The sequence below is a fragment of the Leptinotarsa decemlineata genome, unplaced genomic scaffold (assembly GCF_025532065.1).
Source record: "Leptinotarsa decemlineata unplaced genomic scaffold, Ldec_3_MD MMD2_tig00000035_RagTag_RagTag, whole genome shotgun sequence".
NCBI classification, from domain to species: domain Eukaryota; kingdom Metazoa; phylum Arthropoda; class Insecta; order Coleoptera; family Chrysomelidae; genus Leptinotarsa; species Leptinotarsa decemlineata.
In genome coordinates this window covers 22,650,295-22,673,520 of record NW_027412540.1, presented here as the reverse complement: position 1 = coordinate 22,673,520, position 23,226 = coordinate 22,650,295, and the positions used below count along the sequence as shown (strand labels likewise).

Here is a 23,226-nt window from a genome sequence, read left to right as displayed (position 1 = left end):
CTTAAAACTGAAGTGCTTGGTCAACAGTGATCCAAACATAAATATTTGTATTTCATTTTACTTTTGTCCTGAAATTGCCATTTATTTTTTGTAATGTTTCTTTTTTTTTAACATGGTTGAGTGGAAGAATAGCGCTTTGCTAAACTCCGCCACGTAAAATACAGACCATTTATTATTATTATTATTATCAGGGGTAACGGTTATAAATGTGTAATGTACTTCAGTTAAAGTGATTATACAGGTATACATTCAAATATTTGTTTCACATCGAGTTTGTTTATGAGGCTTATGAGTTTTTATGACGACGTGAATTTTTTTATGACTTCATTTAGTAACTTATTATACGAAGTAAATTATTCGTCTACGCAAAACTGAGTTACGATGTCCCATTTGACATAGCATTATAGACAAAATAGATTTCTAATAGTATCATCAACCAGGAACGATATTTTTACTACAAATTGATCCTTATATTTTCCCCTCGTATCTATTCTAAATGAGTAATTACCCTACTTTGATGTGGAGTCATTTCCACGCTTGAATAGAGGAGTTATAATCTGGGCGAGAGTGAAAATCTCTAACGCATTTCCCGAATTTCAGCGTGCTTTTAGGGTAGCTTATGCTCTTGAACACATTTCTGACAAGATAAAAGGCATTTCCTGGATATCTCTACATGAAATATAACCTTCATAGCTCGCCGAAAGATATCAACGATCGAACATCCCGCCGCGCCGTCAAATTCCAACTTGGGGATAAGTGAGTTGAATGGTATAATTCAGGAAATGGTATATTGAATGTTGTTGTTCGGTTATTTTGTAATATGATTTTGCTTACTTTTTCTTTTATTTATTTCTTTTTCTTTTATTTGATCCTTAGTGCTCTCAAAGCCATTGTATGGGTTATGGTTAGGTGAATGGGTTTATTCGACCCTTAAACCCGCATGGGTTTATTGTTTATTTATTTATTTATTTATTTGTATCCAAACAGACCTACTGGTCTTATTACATGGATAAATAATATATATATATATATATATATATATAATATTACAAATAATTTAAATTAATTTACAAGAGTTATAAATGAAAAATAAAAGTAAACGTGAACTTAACACTATGATTTCTTACAATATTAGTATTAATTCAACAAATAAGAGAAACTATTTGAGTAGTGATTATAATAAGTTAACATTATTATGATAAATTAATAATTTGTTTGATTATAATGTTTCTAAACATATTTTGAGTTATTGACCAATCCAGATCAATGAGTGTGTTATAATAATTTGCTAGTCGACACATGGTTGCAAGAGGAGCTCTAGTCGTTCTATTATTAATAATTTTAAACAAAAACAGCAAAATGTTAAGCACTCTTCGATCTTCCAAAGTAAAAATTTTAAATTCATGTCTCAGATGGGTAGTTCTAACTACATTATAATCGGGATATACATGATGCTTTTTATAATACAGGTATCTTAGAAACTTGTCTTGAATTTTTTCTAGCAAGGATAATGTAGTCTGGTATTCTCCATGCCAAATTATTGCACCAAATTCTAGTTTCGGCCTTATTAAACTATAATACAAAATTTTGAGGAAATGTATATTGGTAAAATTAAATGATTGTCTAATCAAATAACCTAACAGTCGGTTTGCAGACTTAGCTATATTTTTAATATGTGTAGAAAAGGACAGTAGATGGTCATAAGTAATTCCCAAATCCTTTACCTCAGAACAACGGTTTAGGGCCTTTTCATTAATTCTGTACTCGAACATAACAGGTTCTTTTAATCGCGTAATAGACAAAATACTAAAGTTTTCAACATTAAAATACAGTTTATTTTTTATACTCCATTCAAAAATGCTATTTAAATCTTTCTGCAATAATATACAGTCTCTAACAGTTTGTATTCTCCCATAAAATTTAAAATCATCAGCGAACAAAACACCCTCAGTATAATTTAATACTGATGGTAAGTCGTTGATGAAGAGAACGAACAGTAGGGGCTCCAAATTAGAGCCCTGGGGAACTCCGGAGTTGGCCTCAAATTTACCAGATGTATTGCCATTGTATTTCACCATTTGATATCTATGTTGCAGATAACTTCTTATCAGTTTGAGAAGATTATATGACAGCCCAAACTTACTCAGCTTACACAAGAGTACATCATGATCAACTGTGTCAAATGCCTTTCGAAAATCTGTATATATTACATCAAGTTGCGATTTGGCTTCCAAAGTTTCATATGCGTAATTTGTGAAAGTGAGCAAGTTTGTGTTGATAGATTTATTCGCTACAAAGCCATGCTGTTGGGGTATAATATATTTTTCAACATATTCATATAAATGGATAAAAATAATTTGGTCAAATATCTTGAAAGGTGCACACATTATAGATATTGGCCTAAAGTTTTCTATATCCATTTTATTACCCGATTTGAAAATTGGAGTAACGATTGCTGTTTTCCAAGCAGTCGGAAAGGTGTTAGTTGAAATAATCAAATTAAAAATGTGTAGTAGAGGTGTCTCCATCCATTCCCCGTAAGCTTCAAGTACATAAGGTGGAATGCCATCACTTCCAGATGCTTTCTTAGGTTTTAGTTTTTTTAATGCTTTTTTAAAATCTCTTTCGGTTATCGAATTCACAATTAAATCATCATTACACATAGTATTATCCGGTTCAAAATTCAAATTATATGATGCACCTACCGATGCATACACCGACGAAAAAAAGTTAGCAAAAGTACTCGTAATTTGGTCCTCAGTGATATGATTACCTTTATATACAAATTCACTACATTCTGTAAAATTTCTTCGTTTATTATTTATATGACTCCAGAAATTCTTTACATCCACTGCTAAATTATGTTCTAATTTTTCATATATTTTTTTTCTTCCATTTTAATCAGAGTTCTTGTTTTTTTTCTTATTTCTTTATAATTTATATCATAAAAATCAGATATTAATCTAAGCCTCCTATATCGCGCTTTTTCTCTCAATAAGTCTTTAATTTCCTTATTAAACTACACGGGAAAACTCTTTGAGTTTGAACAGACAACAAATTTGGGCACACAAATATTTACTATGTTATACCAAATATTATAAAATTCATGTAAAGCCACGTTTACATCCGCTTTCTCCTCTATAACTTTTTTCCAATCTGCGTCCCTAATTAATTCGTTTAACCTAAGAAAGTCTGCCTTTTTAAAGTTACATAATGACTCTAAATTTGGTACATTCACTTTTTTGGTGAATGTAACTGTGATATTAATATCCAGAGCAGTATGATACATGTCTTCCTTAACAAAGGGGATACAATCCCTCTTAACATCACACTTTTTATAATTATTTTCAGAGGTAATTACCAAGTCTAAAGTTTTGCCCTGACAATTTGTAATGTCATTATACAGTTTAAACCCATTAAAATCGATAAAATTTTGGAAAGCTTCGTTTATTTCATTAGATATATTAATATCAGAGTCAATACCTGTTAGGTTGGGTATATTAAAATCACCAAATATATACGTGTTCTCTATAAGTACTATATGGTCTTCTAGAAATTCAAATAGTAGCTTATAATCACTGCTTGTGGCTCATACATATTCACACTCGACCAAATAAACCCAGCTTCTTAAGGAAGCCGATTAATTTGTATGGTGAGTGGTCTTTCAGGTCAGATGGTAAGAGTAGGGCTCTGCCAAACTCTGAAAACATGATTCCGTCCCCAGCGGGGCAGGCTCAAAGTATGTACTCTGCTGTTTCATCATTTTCCAAACAGAGGCGACACATACTGTCTTCCGACAGTCCGAGTCTCTGCATGTGATGACAGTGACCTGTGAGAAAGCCTGTTAGACATCGTAGTTCATCCCTACTGTAGTCCAACAACTGTCAAGCTTCGAAGCGTGAATAAACGCATTGGAGTGGCCAATCCTGGAAGATTCTGCCAGAATTTCATAAATCTTCTTGCCATCCAGGTGTCAGGTGTTCAATGTTTGGCAAAGCCCAAAGCGATGACAATGACAGGTTCTGGTCCGATGAAGCTGCTTGCAGCAGTCTCCTTTGGAAGGGAGTCAGCAGCCTCAATGAGATCTTACTTTATGACGTGCGAGTCCAAACAGTCATTCATAATGGTAAAATCATTTCATTCTTGACTGATGATGAACTTTTTTCATTGACGTATCGCTTTTTGAAATATTTAGAGAAATTGCAACTTTCTCTCAATATTCATCCTCTCAAATGTAACTTCTTAAGATAAAGCAAGTCTTTCACCTTCATCTCCTTTGGTTATATCTTATAACTGTTTCTAACCTAGCTATTATGAATATGTATCCTCGTGAAGCAGTTGATGAAAGAGCAGATTGTGTAAAAATCACATTCTTGAGCCGTTCCACCCTTGCAAACAATTCAAATTTACTACATTCCAACCCTAATTTTCGATAAAATTTGCACGTTGTTTGGGCCAGACACTCAACTTCCTGGTGTATTGATAAAAGCGGCATAAAATATGCAAACGAGGAAAGAGCGATGCCGAAGTGTCGAATGCGTGCTTCAGAGTTTTTGAATAATAAGGGACCACAAATAACGGATATTTTTCAAAGCTGAAAATATGAATAATGAATGTATAATCGATTATTTCTACTGGTTGCGGTAGAACGACTGTTTTACATACAAGTGAAGTTATTTTCTTCGGAGTTATGAATAGAATATGAAACATGGTATACTTTTGTTTTGAATTTGGATAAATCAAATAGTATGAAAAGTTTGGCAATAGTATTGAACACGTAAGAACTTGTTGAATGGTAATCTTGGCAAGATAACATTGAATGAATGAGTGTAAAGACACGAAATCTGGAAGTTGGACAGAATGAATGAAATGCGTAACAATAAACAAGTTTGAATAAAGAAATGCATGGACCAGAGACTGCTGAATAGTATACAGAAAACAAATTAGAGCAAAAATTAGAGCGAAAGTGAGGAGAAGTCACTGAAATAACAGAAAAAAAAAGTATAATAATAGGGTATTTTGTACCCTTATTTTCAATTTCTATACAAAAACTGGGTGCTGGTATTTTCCACTATCATTTTCAAAAGATTTGAAATGAATGGTTAATAAATTTTGTCGATGCATAAGATCAAAGTGCCAGATGTACTCTTTTGTTAACAGTTTGACGTTTGTCATTATTCCATCTGCTGAGTAGGTTGCTCGAATTGTGTCTTCATTCTGTTACTAACGGTGACACAAGTTTAGACAACACAATAATGGAACATAAACTTAACCGAATGAACATGTAAGTATAAACAAACTATGAGATCTATATAAAAATAGGTTTATTTTCATGAAAGGTACTAACATTCATTTGATATCATTAAATTTCCCAATTTACGTACCCTTTCATATGTCAAAATTCAAAAACTATAACTACTTCTCCGGCTAATACCACGTTGGATATTGAATTATAGACAGACCCATGTTACAATTTTGGCTTCGAGTGATCAGTTGAAAGTAAGGAGAAACGAAGATATTACTTTTGAATGTATAATATGCGAGATGAATGAAATGCATGATTTCAAGTGTAGGTACTCGTATCAGTAGTGTGATTTGTCCAATCCAGATATCCTTTAAAAAGCCAGACGGAGTCATTTCTATTGATATAAATTGAGTTTGTCTGAAATACACAGCCTTATTCTAGACGAATGGCCAAGCAATATTTTATTTATTTGATTCATTATCTACGTTCTAAAAAAGATTTCATAGCAATAACACTCAGAAGCGGATAATGTTCAATGAAAAATTAATGTCGATTCGAAAAATGTTCTCGCGATGTTTCATCGGAAATTATTACGAGGAATGGTGGGAATTCGTTTGCAGTTTTTCCGCATATAACAGAAAAATTCTGTCTCCGATTCCTCGAAAGAAAAAACCGACGAAAGGAATCCTATAATCGCTCAATGCTGAACATTTCTGTTAGAAGACGAAAACAAGGTGACGTGATGGCGTGCACAGTTGGAAAAAAAGGACAGAATTTGAATATATTTTTTTCGCTCAGAACGTAGTTACGAGCACATATATTTGGGCAATAAAAGGAATGTTACATTACCGTTTGCGTTTCAAGAAGGGGTTACATTGCCATGTATAATATTCTTCAGCATATTCTTAACGATATGCATTTGTTTCAAAATATTCTAGAAGGAGCAATTACGAGCTTTTTCACATAATTAAGACCCCCTTTCGAGACGGTCCGAGCTAATTGCGAAAGCTACTCGAAACATTTTCGAGGTTCTTTTCCCTCAGCCCCGAAAAACATATAATTTAATTAAGTAACTCGCATTCCCCTTTTAATATATTCTCAAAGGTACTATTTAGTTTCCGTATACGTTAGTGTGGGGACTGCAAGTAAATTTCAGTGTAGACTTCTTGCTTTTACGTAAACAATTTCCTAATTCAGTTCTACGACCTCTGATGTTTGCCTATTCCATAGTTTTAGTAGTCTGCAGTTATTTTCACCGATTCTCATGAATAATTGAGATGTGTAGTTGTAGTTGTAGTGTATCTATACAGATTCAAGAGAGGTTTCATTAATTTTGCACAGGTCTTTGTACGAGGTCTGTTCAAAAATTTATATGGATTTCAAAAGTAGTTTCCCTCAAATATAATACACCAGAAGCAGTTCTGATAGGTACTTTTTGGTATGCCCTCGAGCTTTCTCAGCGAGTCGGTTGTTATCTCTTTAATCGTCGCAAAAAGCCGTCTTCTCATGGCTTTCTTCGACCTTGGGAACAGAAAAAAGTCGCATGGGACCAAATCTGGTGAAACGGTAGTCGAGGCATCATTTCGATGTTGTTTTCGGCCAAAAAATTACGAGGTGCATTATCGTTATACAAAAGCCATGAATTATTTTTCCACAATATCGGATGTTTTCTTTGTATTGCTACTCACAAGTGGCGCATTACTTCAAGATAATACTCTTTATTGAACGTACGATCATGTGACGAGAATTCCTGATCCACAAGTCAACGGTAATCGAAGAAAACAATGAGCAAAACCGTGAAATTTGATGGAACTTGACGTGCTTTTTTGGTCTTGGCTTCTCTGGGCTCTTCCATTGCGACGATTGGACTTTGAGTTCGATATCATAAGCATAAACCCATGATTCGTCGCCCTTTCAAGCAAATCAGGATGGCCGTTGACGTTATTCAACAATAACTGTGCGATAGACATGCGACCAAGTGTTTTTGAGCAGTTAGCTCCATTTCTCAAACGAACTTTGATCAATTTTTTTGATAGCAGAGAATTGCCAAACAGGCAAAACACTTTCAACTTCAATGCCTCTCACCAACAAACCAAACATGTTAAACAGCTGAAACTCTGAAAATATGTTCGAGACGAATGTATGTAGTCCGCGAAATTTTGACATTCACCTTATTTTTTCACCAGACATCATATGTTGTAACTACCTCTCAAAACTGAACGAATTATTGTAATTTGAAATTTGAAGACTGAAAGAATCTAAGGTAGTAATAATGGGTTTCTATACCAAATCCCTGACAAAACGTTTCCAAGGAACTGAAAGCTCTATAAGGGCTAGTTATTTCAGTTAACTTTACCATCACTATATCGATTGAACACCAAGATACGTACCGGAGTATAGTTGAAGTAAACGATACTGTGCATATTTAAGTTGGCGGCACTCTCAAAGGCCAAAAAACCAATACATAAAAATGAACCGGCAGCGAACCTGTCCACGTGGACTGTAGACTTGGAGGTTCGTATTGAATAATTTTTAATAACCGAGTTTTATAATTGCCTGAAGAGTCATAAAATTGAATTTGAAGTCATGTTACGGTGTCGAATATAGATCGGGAATGCGGGGATGGTTATCGCCATCGTGTTCGGTTCAGGAATCGATCGCGATTTGAGTGTTGAAATTCGATATTGGTGCAGTTATAATTACTTGAAAAAAAATTATCTGTTCAAAATGTGGCGTCCTTGGACAAGTACTAATAGTAATAACGAATGTGATAACAACGCAGACTTTTTCCAGTGTAATGATTCCAATAGCGATGGTGAACAATGCGAAAAAGAGATATCAGTGAATAAGTTTTAGATGCATTTGAATATTGAAACATAGAGAGTGTGTTTCAATGTATATAAGAATCTACATCTCAAGTTTGGTTTCGAGGGACACAAACTATTATAAGTAACATTAGATTTGACTATATGCGAAATTCTTTTCTCAACTGTACGTAAAATAGTCAAAAACAAACCTTATGAAGGCAAGACGCGATGTGATACAGGATTACCAAAACCATTAGATGTTCATCTAATAAAAATAGAATCATTGAAAAAAATTATATACGACTGTTACAAAAGCAATAAGATTCCTACAACTGAAATCGTGAGGAAGAAATTGAATACTTCCGGCCATAACGTGAGCTGGTGTGACCAAACTCTTCAGAATTGGATAAAGAAACTAGGATTTAGATTTAAAATCATAAACAAACGTGAAGCAGTTATGGAAAGCAGAAGAATAGTGACATTGCGTAACAAATACTTAGAACAAATAACTAAATATAGACAATAATAACGGCAAATTTTCTGTTTGGACGAAACGGTATGACACTCACGACACAGTTACGAAAGGGTGGACTGATGGTTCGAGAATGTGTACGCGTAACATGTCTGCCAACAAAGGATCGCGACTAATTATTGTGCATTGCGGAGAAAGTAAGGAAATTCTTTGAAATTATGTGGAAAAAACTTGAGGACTGCAATGTTGACTATCATAAGAGCGTGGAAGCTAATATTTTCGAGGAATGGTTTGGAAACACATCGATACCAAGTTTGGATGCAAATAGTGTTATAGTTCTTGGCAACGCTTTCTATCATTCGCGACATGACGACAGTAATGGTGAAAAGAGAATATGGAAGAGGAATCATCAGAAGCTCATTATATATATATATATATATATATATATATATATATATATATATATATATATATATATATAATATATTTCGTATTCTTAATATATTTCGCATTTCACGTCGTCATAAAATAACAATAATTTTTACTTTAGCAGCCTGTAGTTCTATAGTGAAAACTTTCAAAACATACGTTCATATATAGTTTCTTTCTCAAAAAGGATTCAAAATAATTTATTAAAGAACTCCCTGTGTAGTGATGAGTGGATAGTAATATACCTTGATGTTTTTTTACAATTATTTCTTCTGAAACTGTCTCATATGCAAAAAACACATACGTGTTCAAGCATATCCAAACTACTCGAGTTGTCCTAATAGTCTAAGTATTCCATCACAAGGTTAGGAGCCCCAGAATTCAACAAAATCAATATCTCACCTCCTTTTCTAAATAATTCAGCTTGCACACCGAAACGGCAACAGAAAACAGCCACATCATGTACTCTTCCACGTGTAAATCCGTACCCAACATCCCTCTCGCCCAACCCTCAATAATTCAGAGGCAACTCGAAGAGGCGAATTGGATTCCCTCGTCCAAACGAACCGTTTCCAATACAAAGAATAGAAATTGCGTCTGGAACGTAACATACTCTTCGAAACTCAAAATAGGCATTGTAGTTTTTGTGTAATTCAATGTTCGTATCAAAGTAGTTGTTCAGAAAGTATTTCTTCTTTCGGGTAATTCAATGTTCATATGAAAGTAGTTGTTTCGGAAGGGCCAGTATGTTAACAAAATTCAGGCCTCCTAATGGGGACGACGTTGAGTACCTCACTAGTAGATATTTTTGAAGACAACTTAAAAAACAGGCTTATTCTGAATAATGCCTCAACACAGAAACACATTTTATTCCAGTGTGGACAAAATAGAACAACCTGGAGATTATTAGCTCAAACGTCTGCAGTGTAATAAGGTTCATGTGGGACAACGTGGCCAAAATTTCTCAAAAAGATATGCCGAACACGAAAGGTCCTTGAAACTAGGAATGCTATCACAAGTTCTTGAATCTAAACGATACGGAAATTTTGCACTATGCAGTCGAGGGTTGCAAATTCAATTAATTGGAATCGTTGAAAATTCATAAGCATAAAAGTTGCGAATGTAACCTACTAATTGATCAAATCGCTACTCGCTGGTTTTCAGATTAGCTTACCCACATTGTCATAAGTAAACGAAATTCAGGGAATAAATTCATTAACGACCTTCGGTTATTACCTATAGTGGTGTTAATCACTTCGGTTCATTGCATTTGTTTGAAAATGTCGTTAAAGGACAAAATTGACGAAACGTTGGTTACAAATACAAGTTATATAAGAACATAGGAGATTTTATTTCTTATTTTTCATGAAAAATTACATATGGAACAGGATTTCCGAAGGTGAATCTCTAAAAATTGGATTTCAATCAACTTATTTTTGTATTATTCTAAATATTTCCAAATATATCATGACCAACAAAAAGTAATACATCTGCACATATATACATACACATATCATTTGTATATGAAGGAATACAGAAAGGAAAGAAGTTATCTCCATAAATACTTTTTCAAATTTTTCAAAATGAGCTTTGAGTTTTCATATACTCACAAATTTTGCTGTTTTGATTCAACATTCTACTCATTCTGTAATATATATTGAAATAAAAGGCTTTCAGCCAATTTACTTACGGGAAGATATGAAAAAAGTTGACCGTATGTTGAAAAGGAGTTGAATCATCTGAAAACTAGCATTTTTTTTTTGACTCAACCCATGTTTCCTCTGTACCCTTCATAGTAGTGATATTGCTTGTCACCGTTATTTGAAAAATATTCTGTAATAATAGCTCACTTACTCGTTTTCTAGTATCGAAGAATCAAAGAAGATGGATTTCTGAAAAAAAAACAAACAGTATGAGACACATTTTTTGTAATTCAGATAGCAAAATGTATGTATTGAAAGAATAAAACTGATTAGCCGAAGAATTTAAACTACATCATTTTGGAATTGAAGAAGTAATCTCGAAATTGTAATTATTATGAAGAATTCAATAACCTTATTGAAAATTCACTACAAATAATCTTTAAACAGAGTAAACATACAAGGAACGTCTCATTTTCTACCTCTATTTTATAATGAACCTTTTACTCTTGATCTTGAAAAGTTTACCAGAAGGATCCCTTTCCTAACCAATCCGATCTGGATTTCCGTTATTAATGATCTTTTTTTTTATTAGGAAAGACAGTTTCACACCACCCTTCATGAGTAGCCGTCTCGCTAACCACTGCTTTGCTGAAATATATGCATACGCAGGCTACAGAGGAAACGATACTAAAGTTCACTAATTAGTACACTAATGTTCTGTGGACGATATTTATATGTATCATTCAGATAAAACTGAATATCAGCGCAACAGTGCATTATTGCAGGGTCTTATGAAATTGAGAATAAGACAGACAATGAAAGTCCTGATATTGAACCTTGAGATACACCATATTATACTTTAATTCTCGTAGGTGTTAATTTATCATTGGTTCTCAAGTAGCATCACTGCATCTCAAGAGAAGCAAAGGTAATTCACAACAGCAAGAAGGAGCTGATGATTCAATCAAAAACTTTGGAATTATATTTGAATATAAAATTTATTATTAACTATAAATGTATTCAAATTGTTCACAACTTCAAGAAGCGTGGTTATACAATTATGACTGGATCTGAATCCCAATAGATGAGATTGCAATATATCGAAGATTTAAGGCAGTTTTACTGTCAGTCAATGAATCGAATATTCACACGCAGTTGTGGTTCAAAATATTTACAAAAATGTTCGATGGGTTTCACAAAATGCTAGTAGGATTGAAACTGCTCAAGCTCCAGCTCAAATATTGGTTTTCCTTCTAGCCTACTGGACCTGTCCCATCTATACTTTTGAGTGAAAGATATATAGAGTATATTTCTTTCTCAATTTTGATGACATAAATATATTCATCTAGTAACAAAAAAATGTATATCAGGAAGCGTAAACACCTTAGCTTGCAATGAAGTTGGTAAAAACAGTTACCATATGAGTATACACACGTACCTTACAACTAACCTTAAACATGTTCCCGGTTTGTCTGAAAAATTAGACTTATTGGTTACATATATGATCTGATGAAAACTTTCAGAACTCTTTTGACAAACTTAACTAGTAAACACGATTGAAAAAACGAAAAAGTAAAGTCACAATATACCTTGTTCCTGTGGCGAAAATGATATAGCTGAAATCTCTCAGGTGTGACAAAAAATAAACATCGTAGGGTGGCCTGAAAAGTTTCCGACTTCACAAAGATACAACACCCTTTTTCAGAATATATTTTTCAACATAGTCTTCTTTTGAAAATATATACTTCTCCCAGCGATATTTCCATATCTGTAACCAGTCCAACTAGTACTTGGCGTTTTTCTCTGCAAAATAATTGTTCACGAAGGTGATTACCTCTTCATTTGACGAAAATCTCTATCCTCCTAGCGCAATTTTCAGAAGATGAAACAAAAAAAAGCCGCTTGGGGCTAGATTTGATGAGTGAGGTGGATGGTCAAGCAATTCAAACCGTAATTCGTGGATTTTTGCCATGGCAAATGCTGAGGTGTGAAACGGTGCATTGTCTTGGTGGAACATAATTGAAGTAACTCCATTACTACCCTAAAAACAGTCGCCATCACTCTCCCAGTCGAAAAAACAGTTTTTGCTTTTCTTGGAGCCGGTTTTCCCTTTGCACTTTACTGTTTGTACTGTATTTTTGTTTTGGGCGTATAATGGTGTATCTAAGTATGATCTACAGTAATTGATCGGCGCCAAAACTTGGATTTATTGCGTCTAAACTGCACCAAAAGAGCGTTGGAAATGTTCATTCGAACACGTTTTTGGTCTAAAGTGAGCAAACAGGGCATCCAACGCTCGGACACTTTTCTCTTGCTCAAATGTTGATTTGATATGTGACAAACATGTTCTTTTGGCATGTTTATAACCTCTTCTATATCCCTTACTTCAATTCGGCGGTCGTCTAGCACCATTTTGTGAATTTTGGCGATATTTTCGTCGAAAACTTCACCAAAATTTTTGGACGTCCCGAAAGTTCGTGGCAGTAAGAGCTCTCCCAAGCTCTTACGGCCACGTTTAAATTCAGCTGCTCAAATTTTTACTATGGTTTATGATGGTGCAGAGTCTCAATACACAGAATCCAACTTATCTTTGATTTGCGTAGGCGCAATGCGTTTCAAAACAGTAACTTTTTGGGGCGAACTTCTCAATTTGCCTTTATAGTAATTCAGGAGATTCTTCTGTATATCGTTCAGATTGTGTGAGAATAAACACCCAAAACCCAATGAGGAACCTCCATTTCGGAAGAAATAGTTTCCAAAGAATAATTCTACTTAACTGGTTGCGGAAAATCTCCACGAGAGGACACTTCCAGAGCCAATCCGCACTGGATTTTCCTTATCTTTTTGTTATTTCGAACAGCGACCTTTCCTAGTATGCGGAAAGGAGGTTCAACTCCACCCTTCACGAGCAGCCGCCTCTCTGACCACTGCCGCCGCTGAAATATATGCATATCAAATGCAGGCCCGGTCCCGCAGGCTACAGAGGAAACGCTACTAATAAGGTACAACACCTCGATGCCATAATTCATACGGCAAGTTGCCTAATTTCTCTTTACGGACCGGAAGTCCGGATATATTTCATCACCTGGGGGTAGTTCGGGGGTATGGGAGATGACGGACGGCGCGCGATATTCAATTTACGGTCGTGATCCTCTCGGCTAATCGCTGATAATTGTTGTCGACTGATTGCGAGGGAAAAAGGAAAATTTGAAGGGTTGAGTGTTCGTTTAATTGTGACAGTGGCCATTTCGAAATTTGTGGTTTTTCTGTTGAGAGTTTGCGGTGACATTTTTAATGGATTTTCCACATTTCAAACGAATCGAATCAAATTTTCGGGAGTCTACTCATGAATTTATGTTGATTCAACAATGTGGGTATTGATAACTTTTTATATGATTGGCAAGTTGGACTAACTATTCAAGTGAAGAAGTTAAAATGATGAAAACAGAAAATTTTCTCACGAAGTGTCTCTTTACCAGAAAAGAATTCTATAGGTTTCCAAAGAACATTCATTTGGATCTATGAGCATAACGCCTTGGAATCTATCACAAACTCAAACTTACTCGAACAAAAGCCGAATTTTTATGGTTCTGGAGCATAATAAACATGTTCGAGCCAACATGTCGCAGATACTAAAGAATCTTAGACTCACAAGCCACTAAATTTGATTACCCAACACTAATCTGTTCCAAATCATGGTGTGCTAATCTTCTAGCAAAACTAATTCATATGGAAACCAATTCCTAAATTGGGCAAATCATCGTTAATACGGAATGGTACCTCAATGATTTATTTTATAGGAAGTCCCATAACCAAATTTGCAAAATCCATATATATGTACGTATACAGTGTGTGAAAGCCAGATGGAATAAATGCATTATTTCGGTTACGGTACATATTTTAACAAAATCCCGAAACACATCAAATTTAAATAATAATTTGACATACTTCAGCGGAAAAATTCTACCCTAACTTCATCCCCCATCGAGTGACAGGTACAACCCCAAATTTTTTAAATAGGAAGTATAGGGTTGAAGGGTCTCTTCATTCTATTTCAAGTTTATTGCAGCAATTAACATGAAATAAATTAAAATCATGTGGTTGCCAAAATTCGCTAAAATACACTCAAAACTGATTGCATATATTCAAAACTTATTTCATGTTGAAGTATTGATAATGAGAAATTAGGCAAAAACAATAGAATTTTTTTAAGATGGTATCCTTCAAAAACTGTAAATAATTTCCGCGACAATGTTGGTTTAAAACGCCTTGTCAACTTGTTTTGTATGTTACATTAAGTTCAAAGTTCGTTAACTTTAAGTCTGACAAATGGTTAGATTAACGGAAATGCATAAAATAACAGTTTTACAAATGATTGGTAACGGAGATGAAACCCGAACACAACAGGAATTTACTAATTTACTGCCCATATCTTGAGGAACAATAAGCAAAATAGAGAAGCAGTGACTAGATGTGATGCTTGAGTTTGAGAAAAACCCACATACATCGAGTAGACAGGCATCCACTATATTGAATGTTAGCCATACATCGATAGTAAACAAATTGAGGGAAAATAAAATATATTCCTATGAAATGATACCTACTCAGGAGCTCATGGAAGACGATTTCGATAGAAGAACTTATTTTTGTGAGCAAATGATGGACATGTTGGATAACAATATCATCGAATTAGAAGACGTTATGTTTTCTGGTGAGTGTATTTTTTCTCTTAACGGTCATGCTAATCGGCAAAATTGCCGCTACTTATCAACGGAAAATCCTCACTGGATGAGAGAAGAACACACGCTATGAACCATATCATCGGTCATCTTTTCATTGAGGACAATAATTGTTTGGCACTATTTCAAAATGATGTCATTCCAAGTTGAGCAAATTTATATCCTTATTCAGGAAACCCTCAATTTCCAGTTAGTACGATATGGTTTCAGTAGACTGGAGCACCACCACATTACCAAGTTAATGTCCGGCAATACCTCGATACAACATTTCCCAATCGGTGGATAGGGAGGCGAGGATCGTTTGAATGGCCAGCGCGATCACCTGATCTTCCATCATTAGATTTTTTTATGGGGATATGTGAAGAGCAATGTGTACAAAATTAAACATTCAGATTTGAATGACTTGAAAGAACGAATAACGCTTGCGATTAGGTCGATCACGCCTGATATGTTAAATAATGTTAGAAGACAGGTTTATTTGAGGTTGTTGCCCAGACGTTCACGGGGAACATTTTGAATATCTACTTCGTTAACATTCTTATTCTACATTTCATTAAGTTTTGCATTACATTTTAGTTTTTGAGTGTACCACATGATTTTAATTTATTTTACCTTGATTGTTGCAATAAACTTGAAAGCTATTCCATTTTTAAATAGAGAATGAAGATACCTTTCAAATTATTGTATATCACAAACCTGTACTTTCAATTTAAAAAATTGGGGGTTGTACCTGTCATTCGAAAGGGGTTGAAGGCATGGGTGGCATTTTTACGTTGAATAATGTCAAATTATTTCAAATATGTATAGTAATGGAAATAATGAATTTATTCCAATTGGCGTTTACACACTGTAAATGAGATATCTGAAATAAAATTTGTGTAACTCATATATGGCGGATGCGCAATGTTCGAACTTTTAGAGAAGTCGCCATCCAAGAAACAGAAATACAAGAAACTGCTTTCAGAATAGAAATTAACATTTCCTCTGACGATGATTCAACTTGCAATAAGCTGGTACCCTAAAGTCCCTAGTTCTATAAGAAAAGGAGTCCAAATTACCTAAATAATTTACACAACCCCAAAGACATTTCCGTCAAAAAAATTTACTCCGAATGATTATGAGTTGGCAAAAGGAATGTATCTGAGAAAAAAATTAATGAAAAATTCAATCAATGAAATATGAAGAATATGATGAGCTGAAAAAAATGATATTGAAAAAATCAGACAAAATATGAACAATAATGAGATAGGTATTAGAAAATATAGGAACACTTATTTGTGAAGAAAATAAATCATTGTAACCTGAAATGAAAACAAATAATTGAATGGATCAAATAACAATTTCTGAACAATTAAAAGTGGATAAACCAAAATTTTGTAAAATTTTTCAAATTACTAACTGAGAGAACTGTAAACATTGTATACGGCAGAGCTGATTTACTGACACTGATTAGTAAATAATAAATAATAAGATGATGAAGGTAATTATCTTGGTAGAACGTGTTTTTCTCGGTGGCAAACAACTAGATTTTTAAAAAAACAAATGAAGGATGATACATCGTAATCGGATATTGAAAGCAGTTCATCTTCTATCAAAAACATTCATTTCATTTATTAGATATGTTTATAAATTTAAACCTACATATCCTTATTCTCGTATAAAAGATTATTAAATATTTCCCGATCCGGTTTTCCAATATGTACGAATTTCTCACGGTTCGTATTTACGTGAATTCCAGAAAATCTTTCGAATGAGATTCGCAGCTCAGCTATCTCATATCAGAATATTTGAAATATTTACAGAATTCACAGGAATTCAAAATAATGTTTCCGCGAGGCCCTTCATATGCGGAGTTTTTCAGCGAGGAATTTATGAAAAGGAAAGTCCATTACGGATAATGAACATAACTTACCTGAAAAATTATACGTTCCGAATTGGAGTTCATGTAGTTCTCTTTTCATCTGGTTTCACTTGTGAAAAATAATGAAATTGTGAGATTTGTTAATTTCAAACTACGCAAAGTTTATTATAAGGTATGTTTGATGGAAATTACTGGATCGAAGGGAATGTTTTTGAATGATGATCAGATGAAAATATGAACATACCTACATTACATTACAGAATTATCCACGACAACGGCATATGAATTGAATTATAACGTTATTAATGTGGTAGTTCAGTAGAACTCAACAGAACTGAATAAACAGAAACATTTAACGTATCAGAATAATTATCTCGCTCAATAAATTCATGATAGTAATCAGTATCAAATGTGTTTATTTCTACGTCCAATATCAGTTTTTCAAACATTCAAACTTTCTCTGTATATTTCGAACAACTTTTCCAGTTTATCTTGTAATAACGCAGTCTATACATCAGACTAATAACTATATTATTGAAGAAATGACTGTACAAAAAAGACATTACCAGAAGGGAACATGTGAACAATGACCAACGATTTCAATTTGTTTTTTGTCAAATCTATGACTGTTTTGGTTGGTTTCTGGATGTATACAGCACAGATTTCTGAAAAACAAATCTACAGTTTGTTTGATTATGTTAATTCAATAGCGGACGCTTTGGAGGGGAGCGAGTCAGCCTGTGGACTAAAAGCGTTTGATTGTTAAAACTATAATTTACTATCATACGAATTTTTCCTTTATGTGATACGTGGAAATGCATTGAAGTGGAGTCAGTCATATTCTGCAAACCGGGGCAAATAAGTGCTTATTAAAAACAACAATGTTTGTGTCCTATCAGACAGATTATCTTACAACGCGAAAGTTCCTCAAGGTAGTATCGTGGGCCCTTTGAATATCATTTTTTTTTCAACGACCTATCCAGCGTGCTCAATGAATTTATATCCAAAAAATGACGACAATCAATAAACCATACACTATTAATGTCGAGAAGCGGTTCCAAAACAACGATCTAATCATGAATCTGAGTAAGAATTGAAGTGTAGTTTCTGAAACAATTGATAATCTAGATTTCATATCCAAAGATGTATCTTTCTGAGATATGGAAGTGTCGTGGGTCTGAGGAAACTCTCATATACTCGACAGAATATTCAAGATCCTGAAAGAAGCCATGAAAGCTTTTTTGCATTTGAAATACAATCTGTCTTGTAGGAAAATATTTAAGGCGAACCAATTATCAACATCTTACAGAACCTACAAATTGAAAAATGCCAGCATTGGAAATGAAACTATCAATTGACGCAAACACAGTGACGTGATTTGAAAATAATCTTCTGACAAAAAACAGTAGCTGCCATTTAATAGCAAAATATCTATTACGATAAAATCCTCACCATGCTATTCCTTCGTAACATCCTGGAACTTGGTTAGCAATTTCGTTAGAATTGTAAGGCATCTCACAAAGGGAAAAGCATACTCATTTACTTTCAGATTATTCCTTTGACATATTTCAACTCCGTTCTAATTTGATGAATTCTCTGCGAGAGCAGCTTCGTAGCTCATTCCGAACCTAATCAAAAAAATTTCAACGGTAATCGAATCAAAATGATCTGAAATTAATGAGCGATATTTCGTTAATGGATATGAAGGAATTTCTTACGGTTGAGACATGTAAAAGACAAGAATTTTATTCGGAATGCTCTGAATTTCCTTGATAATCCAAATGGAATGAGGAGAAACATGCAGTTAGAAGGGCGAGCGAAATTTTGGAATTGAGAAAGGTTGGTTATTGAGAAATGATAATAGATTTCGGAAACTGAAACAGTAAATACTATTTATAACTCACTAAGTGGATTGTTCACGAATTTCATCTATTGATGCTTCAAGTTTCGGTATTTTATATGAATACTTTAGTTATTATATTTCTACCATTGTGATTCGTTTAAGAATCGCATCTCAAAATATTAATCAAGCGCGGAAAAAATATAATAGGTATGGTCTCAAACAATAATAACTTAACAAAATATTCGTAGACTCTATCCAGAAAATATGAAATGGAAACAGCATTTCATTTCCAACAGGACGTTCCCAAAAACAGGAAATCCTTAAATCTCTTATACCTTTCAATTATTGTACTAGTAGTTGTTTACAGCTGATTCTCGGCCTCCCCCCACCACTATGACGTATTAATTGCTTTTTTTATTGGTTGTTGTTTGGTGAAGTTTTTTTTGTTGTGCAGTGAAGTCAAGGCGTTGTGACCTTGAAGTGTCTGGTGCATGGATCGTTCAGATTTTTTTTTCATATGAGATTTTGTGTGTTTATGTGTGTGTGTAGGAGAATGCACGGTACAGGGTTTCATCATGTGCTTGTTTGTCTATGTACAAACATACGTCTGCATACTTCGAAGATCCTCCAAGTAATAAATGCTCCATCGGTGTTAGGGCACCAAGTTAGTAGTGGAGTGACGTCACAGCAATAACCGTTCAACGGCTAGAGAGCGACATGTTCACTCCACGACGTGTGGCAGAGTAATGCGTATTCATCGGTCTGCCCTCACCTCTCCCGAAGCGATGAAGGTTCGCTCTAGCCCCGCTATCGATGGTGACACAACGGCAGCCGAGGACCGTTTGCCTAGCGTCTACCCTCTCCGAGACCGCAACGACCATTGCTTGCTCGTACCGGCAACTGTTATCGCATCAAGTTGGGAGATGGGCTTGGCTGTGACGTCAGGCATCTCTAGTGGATAGCAACTAGCAATGTGAATCTTTCACGGTTTCATGGTGGGGGTGACTCACACTGTTTAATATAAAAGAAATGCCTGGCACACTATGAAATCAGTAGACGAATATATCTGCAGCAGTTAGCAATTGGTAGAGTGTTATTCAGTTCGTAATAGAAGGAAGACGGTGAGTGTATTTGTCTGTTGGAAATTGTTTATATTTTCATATATATTTTCATCATGTCCGTTTCAAAAGTAGACTTGAATAAAATTAATAATTTGATTGTACAGGAGGTTGAAATACTAGAGCAAAAGGCCTTATCATCATTGCCAATTGATGAAGTGTACATAATTAAAAATATGTCAACTTATTCTACACGATTTGGTAAATCAATTTTATTAACTTTGCAAGATGTGAGCAATGATAAATTATTTAAAACATGGCTACCAAAACGTATTTCGTTGCAATTCAGTGATGACGATATATCTTGTATCAACTCATCAGGTGGTAAATATACGATGATGTATTTAGGACAGAGCCAACAAAGTTTTGCTGGCATGAAAACGCGATCTCTAGTCAAATTCAATATGATTGAATAATAGTAATAATTTATAGTGAATTTCTTTAGGTCATAGCTTACAAAGTTTTTTTTTGGTGTGAAAACGATAACTCTAGTCAAATTCAATATGATTGAATAATAATAGTAATTATAATGAATTTCTTATTGTTTTATTAATATTCATATATTAGATGATAATTATATGGAAATATAAACATTACTAACTTAGTTGAATACACTCACTTTGTAACTACAAGTAAAATGGGAATGTGAGTATTATATCACTGAAAAATTGGAGGTTGCTTATTGTTTTTTTTTTTTTGTTCGATTTCAGTTCCACCATTTAAAGATGTGGATGCAGTACGCAAGTCAAGATTGGGTCGATATTGTAGATCTCAAATCATCGGTTCAACATTTGTCGTCTAAATTGAAGGTGTTGGGTGATGGAGCCGAACATGCAAGCGTTTATGATATGAGTGTATGCTATGATGAAAAACAAATCGAATTATGCCTTCGTGATGCTGAGAACTATTGGAGTGGTGCAGAAGTTTGCAACAAATTTTTGGATAATGAATTGGAATTGTGGCAACTTTGTGAGGTTATGATTGAACTGAACCTAAGAAGATTCCTGTATAGCCTCCAACCATACTTGCCAGAATGGATTATTCATCACTTTGAATTGAATGATGAAAATCGAGAGGAAATTGAAGATGGTCGCGAAAATGATGATTATGAGGAAGAAGTTATTTTAGATAGTCTGTATGTTCCTGTGAATCATAAATAATGTCAAATAAAAAACTTTGTATTATTTTCATGTTTTATTTATTTAAATCTGATGAAATACAATAGAAAATGATTACAAAACAATAAATATGATATAAAATACAATACATGATATAAGTCAGTTACAAATAAAAAAAAAAAAGATCATAAAACAGTACATGATAGAGTGAAAAAAAAGTGTCAATATCTGCTATGAACTGAACCATCCAATGCATTGTATGTTAAAACTGTATCATGCAAAATTAATGCATATACTTTAGTGTTGTCTGGAAACTTGGTCTTCCTCGTCTCAAACTCAATCTTTATATCAATAGTTGATGATTTTGTTGCATTCGGTTGATGGGAACAATCGATGACGAATAGTGGATTCTCTCTAAATTGTCCAATGTCCATCAGAGGTTCACTCATATCTTTATCATAATAACTTCGCTGGAAACTCTCAAAAGCATAATAAGCAGGAGCATCAAGTTTTTTATCGAAATTCAAATTCCAACGCTCATATGGATAAACTTCAGAATTCAAGTATACTCGAATACTATTGATATCAGCAGTTGTGAATTTTGTAATATCTTGTGTTCTATCTTCAGATGTGGTAGTACTTTGGAATGCGATGATGACAAAACGAGGAGTTTCCAATGCGTTAGTTGTTTTGATGGCCCATATGTCTGAAGAAGTCCCACGTAATGATGGTAGTTCATAGAGGTCCCACATACGATACGCCAACTTGATTTTGGCATTCAGACCGCTTTTGTTTATTCTACTCAAAAGTTTGAGCTTGTGTTTATCATCTGGTACAATATGCCTTATTTTCCATTCGATTTTATTTATTTCCAAATCAGCATCAACCTCACCTATATATGAGTTTTTGAATGATCGAGCGATAATCAAAATCAATTCCTGTTTGGCATTCAAGATACTTTTGTTGTAATCTTCAGCAAAACCCATCAAATATTTCAGTGGTAGTTTTCCACTAAAAACATGACTGTTTGTATCCAAGATATCTTGCTTCAATTGTGAAAGTCCCCAACCAGATGTCAATAATGTGTTAGCATGAGATTGTCCAAATGATATCATGGTTTTCATTGTAGATGTTATCCCAGGTTTTCTAACAACAGCCACTTGTTCACCTCCCATTTCATAACGAATTTCGTCAAAGAGAAATGCAATTGCATTATTCGAGAGATAGCATGTTTTCGCTACATCTTTGGGGGTGAATTTACCTTCTATGTAAATGAAGCTCTCGGCAATATCTAGTATAACATCTTGATTATTGATTGCAATTCTGATTTCATCCGAATTCCTGAATAGCGGTGATCCATAGGGCTTATATGTGTGCTCATGTAAACTTATGAGAGAATGATCGAGCACTGGTTCATTGAATATATTCAACTTTTCATTGTTTGTTTCGAGCACCATTGTTATTTTCTCACTTTCAATCCAATCGATTTCAAAAATTTAAGATCACTCACAGACAGAGCGTTATGTGCTAACTGTTTAGCATACACTTGTGGAATGAGCTTCTTTTTATGCACACCTTTCTTTTTGATAGTGCAACTCGTTTGGGATTGTTCAATGCGATTTTGTCTATTATAAATGAAACCCATAACAACAGTTATTCGATTTTCTTCAATTCCAAAATAATGAAAATCTCTTCTTCACTTCCAAAATCGATAAGGTTATTTTTTTCATCCAAAATACGCACTGTAATGTTGTGAATCAATTGACGACCTTCTGGACTGACAGGCATATATATAATACTGTGTGGTTCTTTAGTAAGATTGTAGCCAGGTTCAACATCAATATCGAATGAGAAAAGAATGTGGGATTCTTCACCATTTATATATGAACCAGATATTATATTGCAATCTAAGCGGATAAGTCTCACAGTTGTAATGTTTATTGGTAATGAT

General features: G+C 34.2%; 1 protein-coding gene across 4 annotated transcripts in view; it reads right to left on the bottom strand.

Moving 5' to 3' along the window:
• The window catches only part of LOC111516172 (irregular chiasm C-roughest protein), a 232,808-nt gene that overhangs the window by 166,666 nt on the left and 42,916 nt on the right, over positions 1-23,226 (bottom strand). For 3 of the 4 annotated variants that reach the window (XM_074172023.1, XM_074172026.1, XM_074172025.1), the window contains exon 2: positions 10,808-10,845. The exons of the other annotated variant lie outside the window; for it this stretch is intronic. The gene's annotated coding sequence lies outside the window, so the exon portion shown is untranslated. The remainder of the gene's footprint in view (positions 1-10,807; positions 10,846-23,226) is intronic. 4 annotated transcript variants of the gene reach the window in all.